The sequence below is a fragment of the Astyanax mexicanus genome, chromosome 21, assembly GCF_023375975.1.
Source record: "Astyanax mexicanus isolate ESR-SI-001 chromosome 21, AstMex3_surface, whole genome shotgun sequence".
Classification (NCBI taxonomy): domain Eukaryota; kingdom Metazoa; phylum Chordata; class Actinopteri; order Characiformes; family Acestrorhamphidae; genus Astyanax; species Astyanax mexicanus.
This window is the reverse complement of record NC_064428.1, coordinates 9,241,684-9,269,503: the sequence shown is the minus strand read 5'-3', so window position 1 is coordinate 9,269,503 and position 27,820 is coordinate 9,241,684. Positions and strand designations below refer to the sequence as shown.

Sequence of the window (27,820 nt, the reverse complement as noted above, 5' to 3'; positions counted from 1 at the left end):
ACCAGGTGCTGAGGAAGCTGGCGGAACACATTGAAACCAGAAGGCTCCTTGTAAATGAGAAGTCAACATCCCAGCAGAAGCGTGTGGTCAACTTTATACCAGCAGGACATGCCATACAAAGCTGCCCACAACAGGACAGGACATCAGTCCTGACCCCAGGCAAAGATTGGTCAATGACCGCAGATGTCGGTAAGCAGCTACGCTTTCCCACTAACATCACTACTACCACATTGAGACCTGACATTGTTGTGTGGTCATCAATTGAAAAGCGTGTCCTGTTGAACTGACCGTGCCATGGGAACAGGGCATTCCAGAGGCATATGAGAGGAAGAAGTCACGGTATGCTGACCTAGTGGCAGAATGCCAAGAGAGAGGCTGGAGAGCAACAACTTACCCAGTCGAAGTTGGCTGCCGAGGCTTTGTGAGCCTCTCAACAAATCGCTTTCTGAGAGACATTGGCTTCACATCAACCAAGGCCAAGAGGGTCATCAAGGATCTTTCAGAAGAAGCAGAAAAGGGAAGTTTCTGGCTCTGGTTGAGGAGAAACAATAAGAGTTGGGGAAAACAGGAGGCCACATGTTAACTTCACCATCAAAATCCAGCTGCAGGGAGCGGCAGGGAGACGTCCCTGTACGCTGCCCCACCATCCTGAGATGTTCTGGAGATGAAAGGGGCGAAACATCAGTGAAGGATGGCTCCCAGCTGAAGACCCTGCAGCTGGTACTTTGGCACCGGCGGAGGTGCGACGAGCAGAAATGCTTCTGTAGGTATTAACATCTGCCGGTCATCAAACTAGCTATATTAATCTTTATTCTTTTCATACCAGTATTATAACGTTTGTTCTTTTGTTTCTCATTTATTATACACTATGATTTGATATCTAATGGCTACATTTATGACATTTTATTGAATTATTTACTCATCTGTGTGATTTAATAAAATACTTTTTATATTACTAAACCTGTGATTTCAGTGTTTTCTGGATAACTTGGTTATGAGAATTCCTGTCACCTGTAGAAGCCACACCTTGAGATGTCTTGTGTTATTAATTAATATGATTAATTAATCTAATTTAATTAATTTAATAACTGGCGCCCAATTAAAAATATTTAAACATCTCAATTAGCACCAGGTATTAAACCGCTGAGTTCGCTACATAATCAATTTTTTTATTGATTTGCAAAAAAAAAATAATATCCAAATATTATAACCACCTCCTCGTTTCTACACCATTATAATTTTTTCTTTGTGTGGTGAATCATCAGTGCTCTGGTCCTTTATCAGTGTTCCTCACAGGATTAAACCATTTAAATTTCTAAACCAGTTTCTGAGTATTAAACACAAAACACAATCTGAAGAAAATGACGAGAACTGTGTTTTAGCTTAAAATCGTTTTATTGAAGTGTTTCCATTATTATATGATGTATGGATTATTTTTTGTATAGTTTTGTACAAAGTCCTGCATTTGTGCTTTTCAAGTGGAGCATTTCATAGGATAAAATGAGACTGTCCTTTAAGTCTGTACTTCAATGCATCCAAAAGACCGTGCATGTCTAGAGTTTTGTCTTTTTTGTTTTTAGGAAGTCACAAAAACATCCATAATTGATATTTAACAACAATCCCTATCGTTTACACAAGCTATAGCCACACATTCAAAAGAATATTACATTCATTTTCTAAAAATGAACATGAAAATAAAAGAAACTAAGATGGCAGTGTCGGACAGCTTCTGCTGAGCTCAGCGATCCAGTTTGGGTTTCTTTGCTTCTGGTCCTGGTTCTGGTAACGCCACACTGACGCCAGGGATCTGGAAGAGAAACACCATAGGGTTAGTTTAGTTACTTAAAGGAACACTAAAACCACAGATTTTTGCTGACTCCACCCTCAAATCAAATTTGAAAAAGGCTAAAGGACGGGAGGAAAAATTTGGGAGGGGCACTGGGTGATGTATGGGTTTAAGGGCGGGGCAGGAGGGAGAGCTGGTTGGCTGAGCTGTAGCAGCAGCAGTGTTTCTCTGATAGCGGTGAGATGCAGATACACATTTCAGCTATTATTGGATAAAATATGGTTTAGTTTTAGTTTTTTTAAAAAGACTGCTCTGTAGAATGTGGTAATTTCAGCAGATTGTATTTCCAGATGTTGTGCCAAATTCTGCCTCCATGCCAGAATCCAACAGCACCCTTAGAGTGCAGGTTTCCCCTGCCTGCTTCTGACTTGGATCAGTCACTTAAAATTAGCCATGGTAAACCTGCTTATCTGGGCGGTAGATGTTTGTTATTTAGCAGTAGTTTATTGTGTTTAAACATCTGCAAATCTCTAGTATTATTTATAATTTTCACCATATCAATACCTAGTTTGATTTGAATCAAATTGAGAACTTTTTTTTTTTTTACACTGTATTTATGTTAAACTGCATCTGTTCTAATGGGATCTGGAGTTTTTATAGTAAAATGTATGCACCTATATATATTATTATAAGTAATTTATTTCAGTAGTTCAGTTCAAAATGTGAAACTCATTATGCATTGGTCCACAGTGTTATATCAAATCATATAACATACTGTATATATATTTCCTCTGCTGACAACTTTTTTATAGAAGCGGATTTCATTTTCCAGCAGGACTTGGCACACTGCCCACACTGCCAAAAGTACCGATTGGTCTTATATAATATTCTAAATTTCTGAGACACTGATTTTTTGTTTTTTATTGGCAGTAAGCAATAATCATCAACAGTAAAATAAATAAACGCTTAAAAGATTGAAAAAATAGATCACTCCGTGTGTAATAAATCTATATAAAATTACACATTTTGAACTAAATTACTGAAATAAAGTAATTTGCTCTACTGTACTCTAATAAAGTAGAGTAATTGAGATGCACCTGTATGTGTAGGTGTCTGAAACCTCTACACTGTACTCTATTTGTTTATCTAAAGTGAGGGAAAGACAGAGAGAGAAAAACGTACCACTGGCTCCACCAGGGCCATCCTGATCTTCTGGTGCTGGATATTGGAGGCGTCCAGACTGATGGTCACTTTGACTTTGTCAAATATGTGGAAGGTGTGCTGATCCTCCACGGCCAGCGTTGGTCCCTGGAAAGAATAATGATTTAAAATAAAAAGCATTCAGTTATATAAAGGAGGAGCAAAACCACCAGATATGTTCGTGGACACACCCCATCTAATTAAAATGCATTCATCTACTTTAAGCTTCATCTATTGCTGACATAGATGTGCAAATGCACAAGCATACATGGCTGGTCTATCAGAAAACCTACATGAACCTATTGGTACCATGCCTAATGCCAAGCATAGGCTATGGAGGAATATACATCCCCCCAGCATTGAGGAACACTATGGAGCAGTGGAATAACTGTATTCTCTGGAATGATGAAGCTCTATCCAATACCAATATAATACAGCTCTGTGAAAAAATGAGATACCACTTAAAAATGATGAGTTTCTTTGATTTTACTAAACTGAAAACCTCTGGAAAATAATCAAGAGGAAGATGGATGATCACAAGCCATCAAACCAAACTGAACTGCTTGAGTTTTATAGTTATCCAAAAGCAGTGTGTAAGACTGGTGGAGGAGAACATACCAAGATGCATGAAAACTGTGATTAAAACCAGGGTTATTCCACCAAATATTGATTTCTGAACTCTTAAAACTTTATGAATATGAACTTGTTTTCTTTGCATTATTTGAGGTCTGAAAGCTCTGCCTCTTTTTTTTGTTTTATTTCATCCATTTCTCATTCCATTTCATCCATGACAACATTTTTATTTGTACTTTGGGAGAAATGTTGTTTGTAGTTTATAGAATAAAACAACAATGTTCATTTTACTCAAACATATACTTATAAATAGCAAAATCAGAGAAACTGATTCAGAAACTGAAGTGGTCTCTTAATTTCCAGAGCTGTATATATTGGGATGATGTTGGGAACGTAAGGATAAGTGAGGTAGGGGGTGTTGATCATCCTGGGTCAAAAAAGGTGACCTCATTTATGCTTTTTGTAGAAGAATGCAATCAAATCCTCACAGCAATGATTTCTGAGGAAACAATAAATGAGCAGGTGTCCAATTACTTTTCTCCATTGCGTGTATGCTTATAGGCCAAATACAAAATTAAAGTCAATGTTTTTATTATTCCCCAAAGTATGGGATCCTAAACTGACTAACTAAACTGGATTTGTGTCCTCCACAGTTATGCTAAGAGACTAAAATGCTTAAGCAGCTAAATATCATACTAACATGATCAGTGTAGGTGATACTGATATCACATCATTACTGCATCCATAATGTTATAATGTATAAAAATAACATGTAACAGATTAATATTGACCATATTAATGAACAATTAAAGACATTCAGTTTAAAACAAGGCCAGGACTGGTGCTCAGTAACAACCTCAGTGTCAAAGTTGAGCCGTGGTCCAGGTTTTTGTTGTCTTTGTTCTCGAAGAACACCGTTCCCTCCAGGCCAAACTTGGGGATGAGGATGATGGTGGCGTTCTTCCTCACAAAGAGAATGAAGCCTTCTTCATTTAGGATTCCTCTGTTCTTGAAGAAAAGCTGAAAGACATTTGAAGATAAGATAATGAAGATTAAATGCATGAAATGCATAATTTCAAGCTTGTGATTGACATGGCCATGTTAAAACCTTGTATCTCCAAAAACAGACAACTTTACAGAATAAGGTAAAAAAAATAAAAAAAACATTCTTAACTTTCATAACTTGGAAGTGAACATGGAATATTTTTTTAATCCCAGAGTGTGTTCCATATCGTACCATATGAAATAATATCGCCAACATTTTCTAATAACAAGAACGATATTATACCCTGAAATATCGTGCTGCATCACCCAGCCCTAATTATCACATCAGAGTACTATTTTTTACTGTTTTTAGCAAAAGAAACATTCACACTGGTCGCAAAGAAAAGGACTGGTTCCAGAAATGAAGGCAGCTCGAGAAAGAGGTGACATTGCATACTTGAGATATGACAGACTCATTGTCCATCCACCTCAAAATCCATCACAGCAAAAAAGAAGAAATTAGCTTACTGATTCTTCACTAAATATTGACAGTAACTTTTTTAATTTACATATTTATATCATAATTTTTAATTATGAACTGTAAATGTGACTTTGAAAATCAGATCTTTGAACCTTTTGATCATGCTACAACTGATTCTTATACTTTGAATCTTGATCCAGATTTAAATTTTTTTTCATCAGTTGATGTTTCTAATCTCTGCAGTTTTTATAATGAAATACAATTTAATGATTTATGTTTTTCTATGTCCTCTAGGGTATTTTCTACTTTTCATCTGAATATAAGGAGTCTTTCTAGTAACTATGATAAATTTATTCACTACTTATCTTCGCTTAAACACAAATTTTCGGTTATTGCTTTATCAGAAACATGGCTTACTCAGGATCTTAAAGATATTTTTAAATTTCCTAGTTATAATTATATGCATTATATTACAGATAATAGGTCTGGAGGTGGAGTATCTCTGTTCATTCATGACAATTATGAATTTAAAATTAGGAATGATCTTAATTTAAAGTCAGATGGGTTTGAGGCGGAATCTGTTTTTTTGGAACTTTTAGATGCTTTTAATGGGAAAAATGTAATTATTGGTGCTATTTATAGACCACCTGATATAGCTATCAAAGATTTCAATGAAAGTTTGTCGAGGTCACTTGACTTGATTAATGTAGAAGGCAAAATTTGTTATATATTAGGGGATTTCAACATAAATCTTTTAAAAAATAAATTAGATACTCAAGTAGAGGATTTTCTTAGTGTTCTCTATTCAAATTATTTTTTTCCTCTTATTTATAAATCCACACGAGTTAACGAAAATTCAGCAACCTTGATAGATAATATTTTAACAAATTCTCTTAATGAAGGAATTAAATCTGGGGTTTTGTTGGCAGATCTATCAGACCATTTTCCGATATTTCAGTGTTCTTTAGTTAATTCTATTAAAGTTAAAGATACTAAGAACAATATTAATAAACGAATTATGAGTAAGTCAAACATTTGTAAATTTAGGAACATGCTCACTAGTACATCATGGTGTGATTTATATTATGAAAACAATGTTGAATTTGCATATCAAAAGTTTATGAATGTGATTAGTTTTAGTTTTGATGAATGTTTTCCAATTTGTACTTCTACTAAGAAAAACAGTAATGATTTTAATAAGCCTTGGTTTACTAAAGATTTACTAAGGATGCTGAGGAAAAAAAATGGTTTGTATAGAAAATATGTTGTAAATCCTACTCCTTTAACACATAGTACTTATAAAAACTATAGAAACAAGTATACTCATTTTATTAGATATGCGAAAAAGAAATATTTCAGTAAAAAAAATTATGATTAATTCACAAGATACTAAAGCAACATGGAAAGTGATAAATCAGATGTTACAAAGGAAGAAAGCTGCTATAGAGGTACCATCAGTTATGTCAGATGGTGAAAATCATTTCAATAATCCATCTGATATTGCTAATCATTTTAACAGTTTTTTTCCAAATATTGGTTGTGAATTAGTAAATAACATTCCCTATTGTTATGGTAACCCACTGGACTTTATAACCAGAACTTTTCCTGTTATATCTTCTTTTAAATCTGTTGATATCCAAGAAATAAGTGATATAATTGATGAATTAAAGATATCTTCAGCTGGTCATGACAATATTTCTGCATTTCTTGTTAAACAGGTGAAGCATGAAATATTGCAGCCACTAGCTTATATTTTTTCATTATCTTTAAAAACTGGTATTGTGCCATCAGATTTAAAAGTTGCCAAAGTTATTCCAATGTTTAAAGCAGATAACCCATGTTGTTTTAACAATTATAGACCTATATCAATTTTGCCATGTTTTTCAAAAATATTAGAAAAAATAATATATAAAAGGATTATTTTTCATTTAGATTCTAATTCAGTTTTTTACAAACATCAGTATGGTTTTCGGAAACATCATTCTACTTATATGGCTCTGCTTCATCTGACTGACAAAATTACCTCTGCACTAGAAAAAAGTAAATTTGTTTGTAGTATTTTTTTAGACCTTTCAAAGGCATTTGATACAGTTAACCATCATATATTATTAGAAAAGTTACATAAATATGGTTTTCAGGATACTACATATAATCTTTTAAAAAGCTATATCTCAGATAGAAGGCAGTTTGTTTGTGTAAATGGTTGTTATTCTAGTAGAGCTGAATTGCTTTGTGGTGTTCCACAGGGTTCTATTCTAGGACCATTGTTATTTCTTATTTATATTAATGACTTGTCTAATGTTTCATATTTTTCCCCAATAATGTTTGCAGATGATGTAACTCTAATAAATAGCCATTCAAATTTTGATACATTGATTAAGGATGCAAATACTGGTTTAGCTGCTTATGTAACCTGGTTTAAATTAAATAAACTTGTTTTAAATATAAAAAAGTCAAATTATATAATTTTTAGTGGAAGAAAAATGTATTCTAAAAGCTTATCAAAAATTACAATTGAATCTATGGTGTTTTTGGGAATCATTATTGATGAAAACTTAAGTTGGAAAGAGCAAATAGACTGGGTTAGTAGAAAAATAAATAAATCTATTGGTATAATAAGGAGGGTTAGTTATCTGGTTAACACAAAATGTCTTCTTACTCTTTATTATAGTCTTATTTATCCATATCTTTCATATTGTAATATAGTTTGGGGGAGTACATATTCTACTAGTCTTAGTAAAATTCTGGTTCTTCAGAAACGATTTGTCCGTATTGCAACACGATCACATCTAAATACTTCATCTGCTCCTTTATTTCAGAAACTTCTAATTCTCTCTATTTATAATATTAATATATTCCAAATATGTATCTTTATTTTTAAAATTTATTCGAATCAGGAAAATTTTCCAGAACAATTTATAAATTATTTTATTACAAATGCAGAAATACATAAGTATTCAACCCGTCAGTCTTTAGATCTCCATCTTCCTAAATTTCTTTCTTGTAGAGGTCAGTATTCAATAAGATATAGGGGGACAAAACTGTGGAATAATTTTAATCATTTGGCAAAAAAATGTACATCTGTAAAACATTATAAAAGATGTTTAAAAGATCATCTGATGAATGTATTGTGAATATATTTTTTTGTTACATGTTTAAATTGTGATATTTTTTTTTGTTTTGTTTGTTTGTTTTGATGTTATATTTGTTATAATAGATTTTGATATCATTTAGGTAGAGGCATTTTTTAAGCCCATGTTAGGTTTTTGCCTCTACCTGCACTATTTTGTTTATTGCTATTTGCAGTTTGTGTTTATTGTTTTTATTGGTGCAAATAAATAAATAAATAAATAAATATATATATATTATTTATTTAGTGTCATATAGTGTTATTTATTTGTCATATCTCCAAGAGTTTCATTATTGCCAATATACCATAATAAATGAAGGCTCATTATTTTGTTTTATAATGGGAATTGCTATGCTATATCAGTCGTGCTGTACCTGTGTGTGGAAGGCCACCGAGGCTCTCTGGGCGTACTGGGCCATCTTGTGTCTGTAGTTGTGTTTGTCCATCAGGTCCGGGTAGGTGCTGTCTGCGTTTATGGCCACAGCCAGCAGCCGATGCACAATGATATCAGAGTACCTGAGTAGAAATGAGAAACAAATGAGAAGATAAAAATTAAACATTAACTTTAAAATAAAGGTTGCACAGCTACAGTTAAAGGAACGAGGGATGATAAAAAGAAAAACAGAAGAGTGCTGGTTAGTACAGCTGTGGATCGGAGCTTGGGGACCTGCTCTACTTTACTCAAAGAGGTTTGATGGCTATATGGACGTAGAACTGTAGAAGTGGCTTTAGATCAGGGGTATTCAACTAGAATTCACTATGGTCCAGTTAGAGAAAATTTTGCCAGGCCAAGGTCCGGACCGTCGCTATTTTTAACTTTTAGTGTTATGATTCAGTATTATATACTGTATTATATACAGTATTATATACTGTATACTGAAAGACAAAACAAAATACACATACTAGTATATTTCAACAATATGTATTGTTTTAAAATTTAAATAAATTACATTATGAACCTATCATTAAATAAATGAACTTATCGAGTCTATTAATGTGAATCTGTATGTTAGCTTTGTTTCAAAATGCTTTATTTATTCTATTTAATTTTATTTATATTAGATTTGCGCCTGCCTGTCATGATTATTACATGAATGAGAAATCATACAATGTGTGGAGAAATGTTTGTTGAACTTGACCAAAGTATCAGCTTTTTTAAAAAAAACAGCAGTTTTATTTTATTTAATATTATTACTGTATCAGACTTTATTATGTAGTGTGTAAAACTAATGTGGGAAGTTGCCAATGCTTTTTGTCCCGTGGGGGTTGCCTTAGTTTTGAGGTAGGGTTGTTTTGGGATTAAAGAGAGCGCGTCTGCGAGCGAGGGAGGGAGGGTTTTTTTTCTTGCTGAGTTCTGATCAGGTGGAGTAAAGTGGAATATTTTGCACTGTTGTCTCGGTTGTTTCTTTTTAATTCCTCCAAGTAACACCGCTAGGTTACATTACTGTTAATATGTTTTTATTAAGGTAGTATTTTTATTTATTTTTCTGGTGCGCACCATCTGTATTAGCTTTTCTCGCTTTATTCTCCGACTTCTCACCGCCTGTCTCAATGCCCGCGTGGCTCCGCGCGGCTCCTCGCGCTCGCATCTGCACAGCAGATGAGGGCGTTTGGTGATTTTACAGCACATGCGATTGGTCTGTGTGCTTACTGCGCTGCACGTAAACCATAAAGACAATAAACGTTCCGCCGCTTTAAATGAATACGGTCAGAATTAAATCCTTCTCTCTAGTTTCGGTTTGGGTCCGGATCGGACAACGTCTGGGTCCGGACACGGACCGCGGTCCGCCAGTTGGTGACCTCTGCTTTAGATGTTCGAAAATTAATGGCAGTGAATGAAAGTAGGGGTGGGCGATATGGCGCTAAAATAATATCATGATATTTCATGGTGTTTTTGCAATAACAATACTTTTGGCGAAATGACAAAACAAAAAAAATAAAGAATACACTACTGCAACAAAATAGAAATTTAATTCTAAATGAGCTGCATATGATATGATACATGGCACACCCCTAACTGATATATAAAAAAAAAAAACAAGAATTTTATTAGATTTGAAACAGAAGTCAATAATCAAAAATGTCATAATACTAATAATGCACTCTTCCAGATAGCTTAATATATCCAGGATTAAATTAAAATAAATGATACTGGACAGATATAATCTGTCTCTAGTAGATATATAATGGGAAATGAGAACAGTGTACATTTGTTGCAAAAAAGTATAAATAAATAATATAGTACAATGTACTCCAGAAAGTCCTATTCTATTGGCAGTATTTCACGGTATATCACAGCATTTTTATTATAATTGTTTGCATGACTGGGCTTTAATATAGGTTTGTGAGTTACTGTACTGTTAGGAGTACATATAATATAAAAAACTAAGGCTTTTAATTTAGGCTTTTATTACTATTGGGTTTACTTTATCGAATGAAATTACACAATATAGGAAGAAATCAGACTTTAAGATCAGAAAAATAGCTGAGAAATGTAAACAAAATGCCTTAAAAATAGATACGCTAACAAATTTAACACGGCTCCCTTTACAAAATTAAATATTTGAATAAATAGTTCCATAAACCCTATAAACAAACCAAAAATACTCAATGTTTAAGTATTCAAAGACATATTTCTCAAAAGTTCTATTGCACAAGTTAGATAAAAGTTTAATATCAATTTACTATAGGTTATCCCTGAAGCCATTAGAGGCTTTACAGTATTTAAATCAGCTACAATTCCCTTCTTTCTCCAGTTAACAAATACATTAAATGTATGGCGGTATGAGAGAAATGCATACTGGTTCAAGTTCACCACGCGGTATACCGAATGAACCGGTATACCACCCAGCACTAACTGAAGGTAAGAACATCATTCTGAGAGCATGTCAGGTCCTGCTCACCTCCTGATGGGCGAGGTGAAGTGTGTGAAGATGGGCGAGGCCAGGCCGTAGTGGTGGAAGTCGCTGTCCATCCCCGAGCAGAAGTAGACAGCCTGCATCATGCAGCGGGTGGCCAGGATACGCAGCAGCGTGTTGAAGTAAGGAAAGTCCTCCAGAGTGGCTTCGTTCAGAGAGTCCGCCAGAGCTTTCGCTGAATCTGTGCGAATATCCAAATCCTGAGGAAGAGAAAAAGAAGATGAGTAGAAGATGAGATGAGATGAAGATGTGCATGTGCATCGAGTGTAAGCTGTGAGGTGTTATCTTGTGAGTGAGGCTGAATGCTGGCCAGCGTGCTCATGGCAAGACGAAGTGGCGAATTATGGGAGTTTGAAAGAGGCCTGACAGTGGCTGCAGCATTCGCCTCCACAGTCTTAGGATTTCCAAAGTTTTGCAATAAGCATTTTGTGCATCAATCCACAGTGAAATGTGCATCCAGTGAATATATCATAGAAAGCATTACCCAGACCTAGCTGTGTATTGTTTTTACATTTCCAATATCAATATGATGCTTTGAATTCACTACAGACACCTAAACTACGTTATTTTCAATACCTTTTTCTAAATTTGTACCCAAAACATACAAAAATCAATAATTATTCTCACAAAACGCATTTATTTAACAGCAGACAAGAGTAATCTCATTCTCATACTGTCACCATGAGAGAGACATCTTTCTCCATCTTGTTTAAACAAATGTTTGTGGTGCTTTATTAATTACAAAAACAGCAGCATTACTTTCACTGTCTTTTAAGAAGTAAAGGTTTTGGTTCACTTCTGGCAGACTTACTGTATTATATCTCAAGGTAGAGTGCAAAAGACACAGAGCAAGAGATAGCACTAGTGAGCAAAAGTAAGCACAAGAGAGGCAGAGACAGCGCAACAGAGACCCTACACACACATAAATCCATGGCAAAAGTGATGGAACCATATACAGCAGGGGTGTTTAATTAGAATTCAGTATGGTCCAGTTAGAGAAAATTTCGCCAGGCCAAGGTCCGGACCGTTGCCATTTTTAACTTGTGTTATGGGTCAGTATTATATACTGTATACTGAAGAAGCCTATAGTACTCCTGTCAGTGTTTTATGTCATCAACAACTGAAAGACAAAACAAATTACACATACCTGTATATTTCAAAAATATGTATTGTTTTATATAGGCCTGTAACAATCATACAGTAAATGGGAACACCCTTAATAATCGAGTCTATTAATGTGAATCTGTATGTCAGGTTTGTTTCAAAATGCTATATTTATAATTATAATAATTGTATTTATATTAGATTTAGGCCTGCCTGTCATGATAATTACATGAATGATAAAATCATACAATATATGGAGAAATGTTTGCTGAATATCAGCTTTTTTTTTTTTAACAGCAGTTTTATTTAATTTAATATTTTTACTGTATCATACTTTATTATGTTGTGGGTAAAACTGATGTGGGAAGTTGCGAATGCTTTTTGTCCCCTGGGGGTTGCCTTAGTTTTGAGGTAGGGTTGTTTTAGGAGTAGAAAGGTTTTTTTTTTCTTGCTGAGGAGTTCTGATCAGGTGGAGTAAAGTGGACTATTTTGCACTCTTGTCTCGGTTGGTTCTCTTTAATTCCTACAATTAACAACACTCAGTTACATTACTGTTAGTATATTTTATAAAGGTAGTATTTTGATTTCCTTTTCTGGTGCGCACCATCTGTATTAGCTTTTCTCGCTTTATTCTCCGACTTCTCATCACCTGCTTCGCCTGTGTGTGCTCCTCCGCGCTCTCGCATCTACACAGATCTGATTGGCAGAGGAGAGCGTTTGGTGATTTTACAACACACGTGATTGGTCTGTGAGTTTACTGCGCTGTAAAGCACGTAAACCATAAAGACGATAAACGTTCCGCCGCTTTAAATGAACACTGTCAGAATTAAATCCTTCTCTGTAGTTTATCGGTTTGGGTCCGGATTGGACAACGTCTGGGTCCGGACCCGGACCGCGGTCCGCCTATTAGTGACCCCTGAGATACAGTAACTCGTCCCATGTCCCATTGGTCGTATTGGTCGTGTTTTTACAGTAGAATGAGTTATAAGCGTCACATGTACCCTGGATTTAGCAGCTTTGATGAGGATATTGTAGTTGGATGGCGGGGGGTGAGGGGTGTTTTCTGAGCAGGGCACATTCAGAGAACTCGTCATAGATCTTCTGCGTCACTGAGATATTCACCAGCAACATGAATTCCTCCACCATTGAGTTTGTTTCTCTGAGAGAGCAGAGAAAAAGAGTTTTTTTTTTTTTTTACAAAAATTATCAGGTCAATAACAATATAATTATATAAAAAAATAAAAACAAATATACAAGTATTACAAAAAAAATTAATAGCATCTTTTAGCCAAGTAACAAAATAACATCTAATTCACAACAATGCTCTAATAAAATTCACTTCAGCTCTTTGGTCTGAAGATCTATGGGGTTGTGAGTCTCGCTGTCCATGTGGAACCGAACCTCTGGAGAGGACAGAGTCAGAGCCCTGCAACAGAAAACATTATATCATACACACGTTCTTATTATTATAATAAACTAATAAGAAATATAAAACTACATTACAAAACAGTCCTTCATGCTGATTGAAAGCATGTAACTTAACTTCAGAGATACACAACCTGATTATAAACAATAAGTAATAATCAAATAACCCCCACCATTATTACGGCACCCTGGTAAAATACACTGCTCAAAAAAATAAAGGGAACACTCAAATAACACAATAAAACTCCAAGTAAATCAAACTTCTGTGAAATTAAACTGTCCACTTAGGAAGCAACACTGATTGACAATCAATTATACCTGCTGTTGTGCAAATGGAATAGACAACAGGTGGAAATTATTGGCAATTAGCAAGACACACTCAATAAAGGAGTGGTTCTGCAGGTGGGGACCACAGACCACTTCTCAGAACCTATGCTGTCTGGCTGATGTTTTGGTCAGTTTTGAATGTTGGTGGTGCTTTCACACTCGTGGTAGCATGAGACGGACTCTACAACCCACACAAGTGGCTCAGGTAGTGCAGCTCTTTCAGGATGGCACATCAATGCGAGCTGTGGCAAGAAGGTTTGCTGTGTCTGTCAGCGTAGTGTCCAGAGACTGGAGGCGCTACCAGGGGACAGGCCAGTACACCAGGAGACGTGGAGGAGGCCGTAGGAGGGCAACAACCCAGCAGCAGGACCGCTACCTCCGCCTTTGTGCAAGAAGGAACAGGAGGAGCACTGCCAGAGCCCTGCAAAATGACCTCCAGCAGGCCACAAATGTGCATGTGTCTGCACAAACGGTTAGAAACCGACTCCATGAGGATGGTATGAGGGCCCGATGTCCACAGATGGGGGTTGTGCTCACAGCCCAACACCGTGCGGTACGCTTGACATTTGCCAGAGAACACCAGGATTGGCAAATTCGCCACTGGCGCCTTGTGCTCTTCACAGATGAAAGCAGGTTCACACTGAGCACATGACAGACGTGACAGAGTCTGGAGACGCCGTGGAGAGCGGTCTGCTGCCTGCAACATCCTTCAGCATGACCGGTTTGGCAGTGGGTCAGTAATGGTGTGGGGTGGCATTTCTTTGGAGGGCTGCACGGGCTGCATGTGCTCACCAGAGGTAGCCTGACTGCCATTAGGTACCGAGATGAGATCCTCAGACCCCTTGTGAGACCATATGCTGGTGCGGTTGGCCCTGGGTTCCTCCTAATGCAGGACAATGCTAGACCTCATGTGGCTGGAGTGTGTCAGCAGTTCCTGCAAGATGAAGGCATTGAAGCTATGGACTGGCCCGCCTGTTCCCCAGACCTGAATCCGATTGAGCACATCTGGGACATCATGTCTCGCTCCATCCACCAACGTCACATTGCACCACAGACTGTCCAGGAGTTGGCGGATGCTTTAGTCCAGGTCTGGGAGGAGATCCCTCAGGAGACCATCCGCCACCTCATCAGGAGCATGCCCAGGCGTTGTAGGGAGGTCATACAGGCACGTGTAGGCCACACACAATACTGAGCCTCATTTTGACTTGTTTTAAGGACATTACATTAAAGTTGGATCAGCCTGTAGTGTGTTTTTTCACTTTAATTTTGTGTGTGGCTCCAAATCCAGGCCTCCATTGGTTAATAAATTTGATTTCCATTGATGATTTTTGTGTGATTTTCAACTTTGTACAGAACAAAGTATTCAATGAGAATATTTCATTCATTCAGATCTAGGATGTGTTATTTGAGTGTTCCCTTTATTTTTTTGAGCAGTGTATAAATCAGTCTATTTACTTAATTTAAAAGATTATTAAAATGTCATATTCAAATTTAATGGGTCTTTTTATATGTTATGTCTTTTAAGTGATTGTTCTTAAAATATATAGAGACAATGTATAAAATGCAGAAAATTAATTTAAATAATTTTTTACTTAAAGATTCAACTAAATTATGTGCTCAATGTTTTGCTTTTTTGGCATTTGGCCAGCATGATATTAAGAAAACTACAGACAACATTTCTCCCAAATTCCAAATAATAATATTGTCATTTAGAGCATTTATTTGCAGAAAATGAGAAATGGCTGAAATAACAAAAAAGATGCAGAGCTTTCAGACCTCAAATAATGCAAAGAAAACAAGTTCATATTCATGAAGTTTTAAGAGTTCAGAAATCAATATTTGGTGGAATAACCCTGGTTTTTAATCACAGTTTTCATGCATCTTGGCATCATGTTCTCCTCCACCAGTCTTACACATTGCTTTTGGATAACGTTATGCCTTTACTCCTGGTGCAAAAATTCAAGCAGTTCAGCTTGGTTTGACGGCTTGTGATCATTTATCTTCCTCTTGATTATATTCCAGAGGTTTTCAATCTGGTTAAATCAAAGAAACTCATCATTTTTAAGTGCTCTCTTATTTTCTTCCAGAGCTGTATATTAAAGTCCTCCAGATGATCTATTAAACTGGCAGCTGTTACCTTTTCTCGATTCGCTGCGCCTTTAAGATCTTGGCTAGCTTGTTCAGCCCCTGCAGGCTCTCGGTGATGTCATCGTTCATGCTGGCATCATCGATTCTCATCTGAGCTTCGGCGTACGTCAGAGAAGCCTGAAACGACATCACTTATGTTCATTTCTGAGGAATAGACTCATCGCTCTAAGCACATGCTTATACATTAACTGTTTATCATTATATTGATGTTGCACTTGTAGAGCAGCTATAATCCAGTTTTACAATAATATTGGTGTTCAGAAAGACAATTCAGGGATTTCTTTAGCAAAAAAAAAAAAAAAAAAAAAAAAAAAAGATTATTTATGAACCTTATTTTTAAACTGGACATCTTAGCAATGCACACAATTGACATATATATATATATATATATATATATATATATATATATATATATATATATATATATATATATATATATATATATATATGTATGTATGTATGTATGTATGTATGTATGTATGTATGTATATATATATATATATATATGTATATATATATATATATATATATATATATATATATATAATTAAAATATAATTATATTATATATAATTAAAATAATTAAATAAATCAAAAACAGTTCATATAATCTTGCACTATAAGGCACACTTGAAATGATCAAAAATAGCTTTATGTATGAATTTTACCAGTCAGGTTGAAAGAAGCAGTAAAGCCACTCCGCTGAAGTACAGTGTTATAAAGGAGTTTCAGTTTAGTTCTCCAGCACCAAGACTGGAGGCTGGAGCATTATTAGCATTAGCCGCTAACCGTGCTAAGTGCTAGCTCTCTCACCGTTCAGAGGTGATTATTATCTGCCTGCTGCTAACCCCGGCTAGCACTGCTGGAGCAGCATTAGCATTAGCCGCTGACTGCACTAAGCGCTAGTTAGCTCTTTAGCCGTTCAGAAGAGAGTATTTTCTGGCTGTAGCTTTTGTGTTTACCCTGTTAAAACAAGCTACGTGGGAAGAACCACTAGCTAATATCACCCTGAGTTATCAGAACACTCAGGGTTCCTCAGTGTAGTGCTGTTGGGCTAGCCTTGGTAGAAATCTGGAAATCTAAGCTTACTGTAAATAAACAAAAGCACTTTACTCACCCAAATAAATGGTTTTCAGCAGAGAAATCTGTGTAGATTAACATCCAGTGCTTGCGTTAATGTTTTTTAAATTTTTTTTTTTATTACAGATTTGTTTACTTATCTTAGCTTAGCTTTACACCCAGCGGCGAGACCCACTGAATTAGAAGGGAAACATGGCGACACCCCTGTTCCTTACTAGTGTCACATAATGCGCCTTATAATCCAGTGCGCTTTATAGTGCAAAAAATATGGTATATCTGAGAAGTCTCATAGATGATAAATAGAACATAAGCAACTTTAACACATAAACGTGCATTATTCCTTATTAAAATCTAAAATTTGAAGCTTTTATACACTATTGAGCGTACGTAAACCTACATTGGGATATCTGGAATTCTCGGCCATCCATCGATCGCCACGATGATCCTCTGACCCACCAGCGTGGAGGCCTGTCGAGTCTCGATTCGAATCCGCGGGATGCGTCTGTCTGCTGGAGTGAAGATGTGCCTGGTGGCCTGGGCGATGAAGATGAAGAACAGTGTTAATAACAGGGGAGGAAATCACAGAGCATCTCACGATACGATATCACAATACTGTGATTCTGTGTTATATTCTTATATATAAAATTCTCTACAATTCTTCACAGCCTCTGTGTAACTGAAGAGGATAAAAAAAATCCTAAATAAGCAAATACCAGGAATTATGGGTTTATTATTTTTTTTATTTAACCAAGTATATTTTTCACTGCATGTTTACCTTATTCATTTGATTATAGGGCCACCTTGTGGAGTAATGAAGCAGTAAGTTTGACTTTAGTACCATATTTTTTGCATCGGATTATAAGGCGCACTATTAATGAAAATCTATTTTCTGGTCTATTTTCATTCATAAGGTGTACCAGATTATAAGGGATATTAAGTGACATTAGTAAGGATGCCTACTTTAAAGTGAGCAAGGGTGTCGCCAAGTTTTCCTTCTAATAGTGAAGCTGGGGGGAGTGCCTAAGTAAACAAAACTGTAATTCTTTAATAAAACATTTTCTTTTAAAGTCAAACGAGAGCTGGATGTTAATCTACACAGATTTCTCGACTGAAAAACTGTTAATTTGGGTGAGTAAAGTGCTTCTGTTTATTTACAGTAAGCTAAGAATTTCAGCATTAATTGTAGCTTGTTTTAACACAATAAACACGCAGACTACAGTCCAAAATACTCGTCTCTGAACAGCAAAAGAGCTATCGCTGTGGTTAGCAGCTAATGATAAATGCTGCTGCTCCCAGCCTTAGTGCTGGAGAAACTTCCCTGAAAACTACCTTTACTTCAGCTGCAAAGTGGCTTTACTGCTCCTTACAACCTGACTGGTACAATTCATACATAAGGTGCACCAGATAAGGTGTACTGAAGATTTTGGGGGAAATTAAAGGATTTTAAGTGTGCCTTATAGTCTTACAAATTACTAATCGAAAAAATTATCGTCAGATTAGTCGACTACCAAAATAATCATTAGTTACAGCCCTAAAGCAAACACTGCATTAGTAACAAACATTAGGCATGGTCAATAGTTCTTTACAGGGATTGGACAAGCTATTCGTGCCTTTGCACATCTATGTCACCAATGGGTGCAATCAAAAGTAGCTGAATGCTGCATTCATTTAAAGGGGTACCCACATACAGCTCTGGAAAAAATGAAGAGACCACTTCAGTTTCTAAATCAGTTTCTCTGATTTTGCTATTTATAGGTTTATATTTGAGTTAAATGAACATTGTTTTTTATTCTATAAACTACAGACAACACTTCTCCCAAATTCTAAATAAATATATTGTCGTTTAGAGCATTTATTTGCAGAAAATGAGAAATGGCTGAAATAACAAAAAAGATGCAGAGCTTTCAGACCTCAAATAATGCAAAGAAAACAAGTTCATATTTATAAAGAATTTAAGAGTTCAGAAATTAATATTCGGTGGAATAACCCTGGTTTTTAATCACAGTTTTCATGCATCTTGGCATGTTCTGCTCCACCAGTCTTACACACTGCTTTTGGATAACTTTATGCCTTTACTCCTGGTGCAAAAATTCAAGCAGTTCAGTTGATGGCTTGTGATCATCCATCTTCCTCTTGATTATATTCCAGAGGTTTTCAATTAGGTTAAATCAAAGAAACTCATCATTTTTAACTGATCTAATATTTTCTTCCAGAGCTGTATACTCAGACATATACATCGTACCTCAGTGCTGTCCTCTCCTTCCCCATGGATGAAGACCGTGGCCTCCAGGTTGTTCTCGGTTGGCGCGGAAAGAGCCCTGCAGGAAAGTGCCGCTCTTAATGCCCGCCTGGATTCTGGACAGCGGCAGGTGTTCTGGGAACATCAGCTTACTGCCCGTTATATCATTCTGCAGGAAGATTATTAGGAAAATGTGAGTTTAAACAGGAGGAATCTTACAGGGAGAAAAGGGTTCATCACTGCTGATCTCACCTGATCATCAGACGCCAGTGCCAGACTGTCCACCAGCTCAGGATTACCAATCAGGCTCTTAATGTACTCCTCACCTGCACACAAACACATCCATAAAACCCTACTGATTCATCTGTTTATCCAACTATCCATCCATTCATTCATTAATCCAAATATACATGCATCTATTCATCCTTTACAATTGCAATCCATCCATCTTTCTGTCCACCCCAATAGATATCCATACATCCATCTAATTATCTATACATCTTACTATTACTTACTATTGATGCATTTGTCCATCTCACTATACACTACTCTATCCCTGTATCCATCCTCACAGCCTTTCATCCATTCTTCTGACCATCCATCCCAATACACTGTCACAAATCCATTCATCCAATTATCCCACTTTGAACCCCTTTCACTATCTAGTCAGGCATCCATCTGTCCATCCAACTTATCCATCCCACCCAGCCATCCTTCACCCACCTGTTAAAATGATCTCACTACTTGTCCATCCAGCCATCCAACTGTGTATTAGGGGTGTCACGATTCTCTAAATCCTCGATTTTATTTTATTTCCGATTTTAGGGTCACAATTCGATTCTCGATTTTCTTTCTGGCCTATGTCAGTTTTGGATTAATTTATGGTCAGTCATTGGTTTGATTAATCAAATTAACAATATCTTACTTCAAAAGGTGGGCTTGATATAAGTGATGCAAAGTGATTAAAGTGATCTGTAATACACCACATTAGGCACTAATGGTCAAATTTTAATTATTTAATTAAGATAAACGTAATGCCATCTAGTGGCTTTTTTGGTAACAGCAGTGTGCACTATTAAAACAGCAATGTGCAACATAACAAAATAAATAATAAAAAAAATACAGGAGCAGTCACGTACAAAATAATAGAACGATTAGAGCCGTAACTAAATTAACTATATCCTATTATAACAGTTAAACATGAAAAATAAGACTTCAAGACTTTTTGCGTAGCATGCAGCGCCATCAAGAATTTCCCCCGGGGATCAATAAAGTATCTATCTATCTATCTATCTATCTATCTATCTATCTATCTATCTATCTATCTATCTATCTATCTATCTATCTATCTATCTATCTATCTATCTATCTATCTATCTATCTATCTATCTATCTATCTATCTATCTATCTATCTATCTATTTGCATAGTGCTCGCCCGCGTGCTTGCGTAGCTTACAGGGAGGGATCGTCGTTCCTCTTTTTGACTTCGAGGCTCGAGACCATGACCTCATTTTGACCGATTTCGGTGAAATATCGAAATCGTGACACCCCTACTATGCATCCATTCATTAATCCACTAATCCCACTATCCATTCATCTATCCATCCCACTATCCAATCCACTGCCCAGTCACACCATCCGTCCAATTAACTATACATCCATTCTACTGTCCATCCCACTACCTAGTCACACATACATTTATTCAACTATCCATCTACACTTCCTTCTATCCCTTTATAGATATTTATTTGTCATTCCATTAGCCAGTCTTTTATCCATCCATCCAATCATCCTACTATCCATCCACAAGTATTTCCACCCTAGTGAAGCAACCATCTTCCAATTCATCTCACTATTCGTTTATCCAGCTAATCATCTCACTGAATCGTACAACTGTTCATCCACCTGTCAATTTAACTATCCATCACTCCCACTATTATTCCATTACATCATACAACTCTTCATCCATCTATCAATTTAACTATCCATCCATCCATCCATCCATCCCACTATTATTCCATTATATCATCCAACTGTTCACCCATTCAGGTAAATTCAAGTGCAATATACAGCACATACATCTGTAGGCCAGCAGGCCGCTCTGCTCAGCTTTCTCCTTGTTGGCTCGGACGTTGGTCAGCAGCACAACCTTCAGCTCTCCTACATTCGGGGCTTTACTCAGGTGATCTGTGTACCGTTTAGCCGCCACACGGATGGCCCGATCGTTGCGGTCGTTGGCGATCTCTCCCTGCTCCCGCTCGATAAACGTCTCCCTGAATGAAACAGACGAAAATGTAGTCAGATTATACTCTTACTGTTATATACTTGGGCTGTAGCAATGAAAATAAACTGAGCTTTTAAATGGATGCAAAAACGTTGAATTTCCAAAGCCTTAGTCTGTATTAAAGCAGTAAAGCTGGAACAGATGGTGTTGCTGCTGTTACTCTCTACTGCCACATTTACACATTTACACACAGCATTTTCACGCTTTCATCATCATAATAACTAGAAAAAGACACAGATAAACACAGAGAACTCTGTAACTATTAAAAGTAGAACTCTTTTCTTTAGAGAAATTACAGATGAAGCCAGAGAGAGTGGTGAGGACTGTTTCCTACACCTTTAAAAGACTCTTGGAAACTGGAGAAAACTGCTACAGGAAGAGTCACGTCTGGCTGACCCACATACCTGTCAAGCCTCCTGTTTTGGCCGGGATACTACCGTATTTTACTCCTCTTTCCCGCCGTCCTCCCGTATTAGTATTTTCCCGTAAACTTCCCGTATTATATTAAAATTTTAAAAACTTTATTATTGAGGAGACAGCTGTGTGTCTCTTAACCAATCGTGGTGCCGGTTAAAGGAGAAAGTCCTGCCTTTCAGGAGAAACAGCCAATCAGGTTGCTGGTTTTGCGGAGCGCAGAGGAGGGTCAGGAGGTGTCCCTTAGCTCCCTATCGACCATAGATCAATCATTATGTATATCAGCAGTGTATTAGACACATCATACCACCACTTTATTAAATGCCTTTAAAGAGAGAAAGCTCTAGAATATACAGAACAGTGTTAATATGCAGTAGAATATGCAGGAACAGGGTTGAGAAACACTGATATAACGTGACTTCTGTTCATTTTTTTATTTACTGTAATTGTATGTTTTCAGCAACTAGACAGCAGTTTAGTCAATAGTGTGACAATGTTTAAGCAAGTTTGTGAAAAGCATAAAGAGAAAGAATGTTGCAAAAGAAACGCTAGATCATTTTTATACATCTTTTGTGAATGTTGCAGAATTAATTTATTTTCATAGTTCAGGGAGAGTTTTAGGGTTTGTTAGAATTTGTTCAAATCTCAAGTATTGTGGGGTAAGAATTACATATGTAGGAATGTCCACAACATTTTAGTGTAAACAAAGGTAGACCTATCAGATTCTAAACATCTAATTGTAGTTTGTAAGTGGTTCACAGGTGATCACGTTCCTGATTAAAGGATCGTCAATTATAACGATCTGTGAGGACAGAACAGACCATGTGATTGTGATTAAACAGATATCCCCAAATTAGGCCATTTAAATGAATTAATTTTCAATTCCATATAAACAAATAGATTGTTAGCTCAATGCCACACAACAGTGTCAGGGAACTCCAGGCCTGGAGGGCTGAATTCCTGAAGAATTCTGGCATTTTCCAGCTCTGGAGCACCTGGTTCAACTCTCTGGTAATTGCCGGGTTTGGTAGGTGTGTCAGAGGAGGTAAATCAGAAAACTGCGCTGGACCCAAGCCCTTTTGAAACATCTGGCTTTTGGATTTCTTTTAAAATTGTTCAATAAATACTCCTAAATATGATATTTTCAACAAGATGATTTGATATACAAGATGTTTGGGTATAAAGAAACAGTTTTATGTTGAACAGTTTAAAGAATCGACACAGGATTCAGAGGCTCTTGGAAGAAGTTGTAAAGTAAAACTGGAGAATTCATATATTATATATATTATAAGGTTCTTGAAACATCTCTTAAGCTTCTAAAATAGATTCTAGTCTGTTTAACCACATTTTTACAATGTATTTCCACATTTGCTCCTGTATAGCTTTGATGTCTTAAAGGGGCACTAAACCCTGTGATTTTTTTGTGACTCCACCCTCAGCTCAAAATTGAAAAAGGCTAAAAAAATGAGAGGCATAATTTGAGAGGGGCACTGGGTGATGTATGGGTTTAGGGGTGGGGCAGGGGGGAGATCTGATTGGCTGAGCTGCAGCAGATAGTTGGACACCAGGGGCCTCATGTACTAAAGGTGCGTACGCACAAAAACATTGCGTACGCCATATTTCACGCTCACGGTCTGATGTACTAAATTTGACTTGAACGTGTGAAAGTGCGTTCCCCCACGGAAGTTTTGTTTTGGGCGTACGCCTTTTTTTTGTGCGTATGTATTGTGTTTTTGTCATTTGGCGACACTTAGAGGCGATGCATTGAAATTACAACTATTAAGATATTCTTTATGCAAACATTGAAGTAAGCATTATTGGGTAAAATAAAGTAAATTAATCAGACAGTTTCATTGTCTTACAGAAATAATCGTTTAACGTGTTTCCACTTAGCCTAGATTAGGTTTGCGCTGGAGTTGTTGGAGATGCAGCGTTGGCATTACTGGAAAATACTGCTAATGGCCGAATTCATTGAGCGCGTATTTTCCGTGACCATTATGTTTTTTTGGCCCATGACGATGACTGGCTTATAAGCAGTTTTAGATTTCCAAGAGGATAAGAGTATAAGAAAACAAGCTGAGTGCGTGACGTGTGTCTTTTTGGTAGGCAACTCATTTAAAGCATTTAAATGAAAGCATTTATCTTAGAATAATAAAACTTAAAACATGGGTAATTATACGCTATGCGTATATATTATTATTATTATTATTATTATTATTATTATTATTATTAATAATAATAATAATATTATTAATAATATAACATTATACTCTGCGTAATTGAGGGAGGAGTCGTGGCAAGTGTGATGCTTTCGTGCATTTGCGCTTGATTTCAAGTTGATTGTGATGTACTAAGAGAAAGTACATGGAATTCTGCCTACGCACGGTTTGATAAATCCGGATTTTTTTGTGCGTACGGAACTTTTCAGATCTGAGCGTACGGAACATTTTAGTAGGAAGTCCACGCAAGTCTTAGTACATGAGGCCCCAGAAGAGGGACGGTATTATTGACTGACTGATCTGCATATTGTGATGTGTCTGCGTACCAAAAAACATAGAAACATCATCCTTGCCTATAGCACAGTTGAACCATCACTGATTGTGGAAACTTCCTACTAAGACTACGTTCCCATTACAAGCCACATTGATCAAATCAGATTTTTTTGTTCAGATCAGATTTGGCTATCTTGACGGTTCACATTCACAAATGTAAGTGATCTGTATCTGTGTGTAATGTGAACGAATCTGTCCCTGAAACTTCTCACATGCGCACATTGATACCTGTATAAACGTCGCCTTCTTCACCAACAACAAAAACCCTCATATTAGAGAGACGACTCGTAGCTTTATAAAAGGGAAATGGATGAGTTAGCACCGAGAGATGGGTGGGTACGAGAGAGAAGCACGTAGCGCTAATTCTTATGCGTAAAAGCAAAAAGACACATGAATTCTGATTTGACCGTTCACATTTATGTCGAATGTCCATGAATCAGATTTCTGATTTAGGACCACATATGAAAGTGATTCAAATCTGATAAAAAAAAATTTAAAAAAAGGATTTAGCACGTTCACACAGCCATGAAAAAATCAGATCTGAGCCACACTGAGCAAAACATTTAATGTAAACGTAGCCTAGACCTCAAGCAGCTTGAACTGTGTGTCTCTCCACTCTTCCTCCAGACTCTGCTCCCTTCATTTACAAATAAAATGTAAAATTTACTGATGATCAGTGATGGTTTGGAGAGACATGTCATCTGCTGGTGTTGATCCACTGTGTTTTATCAAATACAAAGTCAGTGCAGTGTTTTCCCACAAAATCTTACAGCACTTCATGCTTCCCTCTGTTGACTGTTAACTTTTATGGTGATGTGAAAGATTTCATTTTCCAGCAGGACTTGGCACACTGCCAAAAGTACTAATTGGTCATTTAGGTTTTGAGACTACATTGGTGAGATTGTGTTTGTGTGTGTGTGTGTGGTATAGAGGGTGGTTTACCTGGTGCATGACTACATTAGTATCTGGGAGGAGGTAGTGTGTGTGTGTGTGTGTGTGTGTGTGTGTGTGTGTGTTTGGTATAGAGGGTGGTTTACCTGGTGCAGGACTACATTAGTATCTGGGAGGAGGTAGTGTGTGTGTGTGTGTGTGTGTGTGTGTGTGTGTGTGTGTGTGTGTGTGTTTGGTATAGAGGGTGGTTTACCTGGTGCAGGACTACATTAGTATCTGGGAGGAGGTCGTGTCAATAAGTAAGTTACACAGGTCGCTGTCTATCTGGCAGTCCCGCAGCAGCACAGGAGCTCCGTCCCCGCACTCCACGCACACCTCACTCCCGCACCAGATGTCATCCCGCAGATAATGGTCCCGCACGATCTTCAGCACCCCGCCCGAGCGCGTCTTCTTCACAAAGGTCTTAGACTTCAGCATGATTTAACCCCGCTAATACAGATAAATACGCACACCAATACACACAAACACACTCCTATACACACGTGTATCCGGCCGGAGCAACCACAAAACACGTCCGGGCTGCTACAACCCCCCGCAGCCGGTGTTCTTTCGAAATGTCCTACCGTGTCGAACCGTGCTGCCCTAATGTATATTAAAGTGCAAAATACAAAAGAAGCACTATTTTAGGTGCTTCTAATGTATATTAAAGTGTAAAAAAACAAAAGAAGCACTATTTTAGGTGCTTCTAATGTATATTAAAGTGTAAAAAAAACAAAAGAAGCACTATTTTAGGTTCTTCTGATGTATATGTAAGTGTAAAACACAAAAGAAGCACTTAGGTGCTTCTAATGTATATTAAAGTGTAAAAAAACAAAAGAAGCACTATTTTAGGTTCTTCTGATGTATATGTAAGTGTAAAATACAAAAGAAGCACTATTTAGGTGCTTCAAATGTATATTTAAGTGTAAAAATACAAAAGGAGCACTATTTTAGGTGCTTCTGATGCATATTGAAGTATAAAAATACAAAAGGAGCACTATTTAGGTGCTTCTAATGTATATTAAAGTGTAAAACTACAAAAGAAGCACTTTTAGGTGCTTCTTATGTATACTTAAGTGTAAAATACAAAATAAGCACTATTTTATGTGCTTCTAATGTATATTAAAGTGTAAAATACAAAAGAAGCACTAATTTATGTGCTTCTAATGTATATTAAAGTGTAAAATAAATACAAAATAAACACTATTTTAGGTGCTTCTAATTTATATTAAAGTGTAAAAATACAAAAGGAGCACTATTTTAGGTGCTTCTAATGTATATTAAAGTGTAACAATACAAAAGAAGCACTTTTAGGTGCTTCTAATGTATACTTAAGTGTACAATACAAAATAAGCACTATTTTATGTGCTTCTAATGTATATTTAAGTGTAAAATAAATACAAAAGAAGCACTATTTTAGGTGCTTCTAATGTATATTAAAGTGTAAAATACAAAAGAAGCACTATTTTAGGTGCTTCTAATGTATATTAAAGTGTAAAATAAATACAAAAGAAGCACTATTTTAGGTGCTTCTAATGTATATTAAAGTGTAAAATAAATACAAAAGAAGCACTATTTTAGGTGCTTCTAATGTATATTAAAGTGTAACAATACAAAAGAAGCACTTTTAGGTGCTTCTAATGTATACTTAAGTGTACAATACAAAATAAGCACTATTTTATGTGCTTCTAATGTATATTTAAGTGTAAAATAAATACAAAAGAAGCACTATTTTAGGTGCTTCTAATGTATATTAAAGTGTAAAATACAAAAGAAGCACTATTTTAGGTGCTTCTAATGTATATTAAAGTGTAAAATAAATACAAAAGAAGCACTAATTTATGTGCTTCTAATGTATATTAAAGTGTAAAATAAATACAAAATAAACACTATTTTAGGTGCTTCTAATGTATATTAAAGTGTAAAAATACAAAAGAAGCACTATTTCCAGTTACACTTTTGTGCAATGGCAGTGCGTCCAGGTTGTTTGATGCACATAAACCCCCCTAAAACAGATGAATTATAAATTAAAAAAACACAATAAAAAATTTAATTGTGTAGGTCAGCGCATGCGCAGTACCTTTGGGAAGCATGTATCGATGGGTAGCACAATTCGACAGAACTCCGGCCGGAGTGGGTTTAACCTTAGCTTAGCACACAGACCTCCGCGATTACCTCGCCTTTTTTACGTTTGCGATATATATATATATATATATATACATGTGTGTGTGTGTGTGTGTGTGT

At 36.4% G+C, this 27,820-nt stretch overlaps 1 pseudogene; it reads right to left on the bottom strand.

Annotated features, from left to right (window-relative positions):
• Nucleotides 1-1,376: 1,376 nt before the first annotated feature.
• Nucleotides 1,377-26,014, bottom strand: LOC111188820 (exosome complex exonuclease RRP44-like; annotated as a pseudogene).
• Between the last annotated feature and the right edge of the window lie 1,806 nt (nt 26,015-27,820).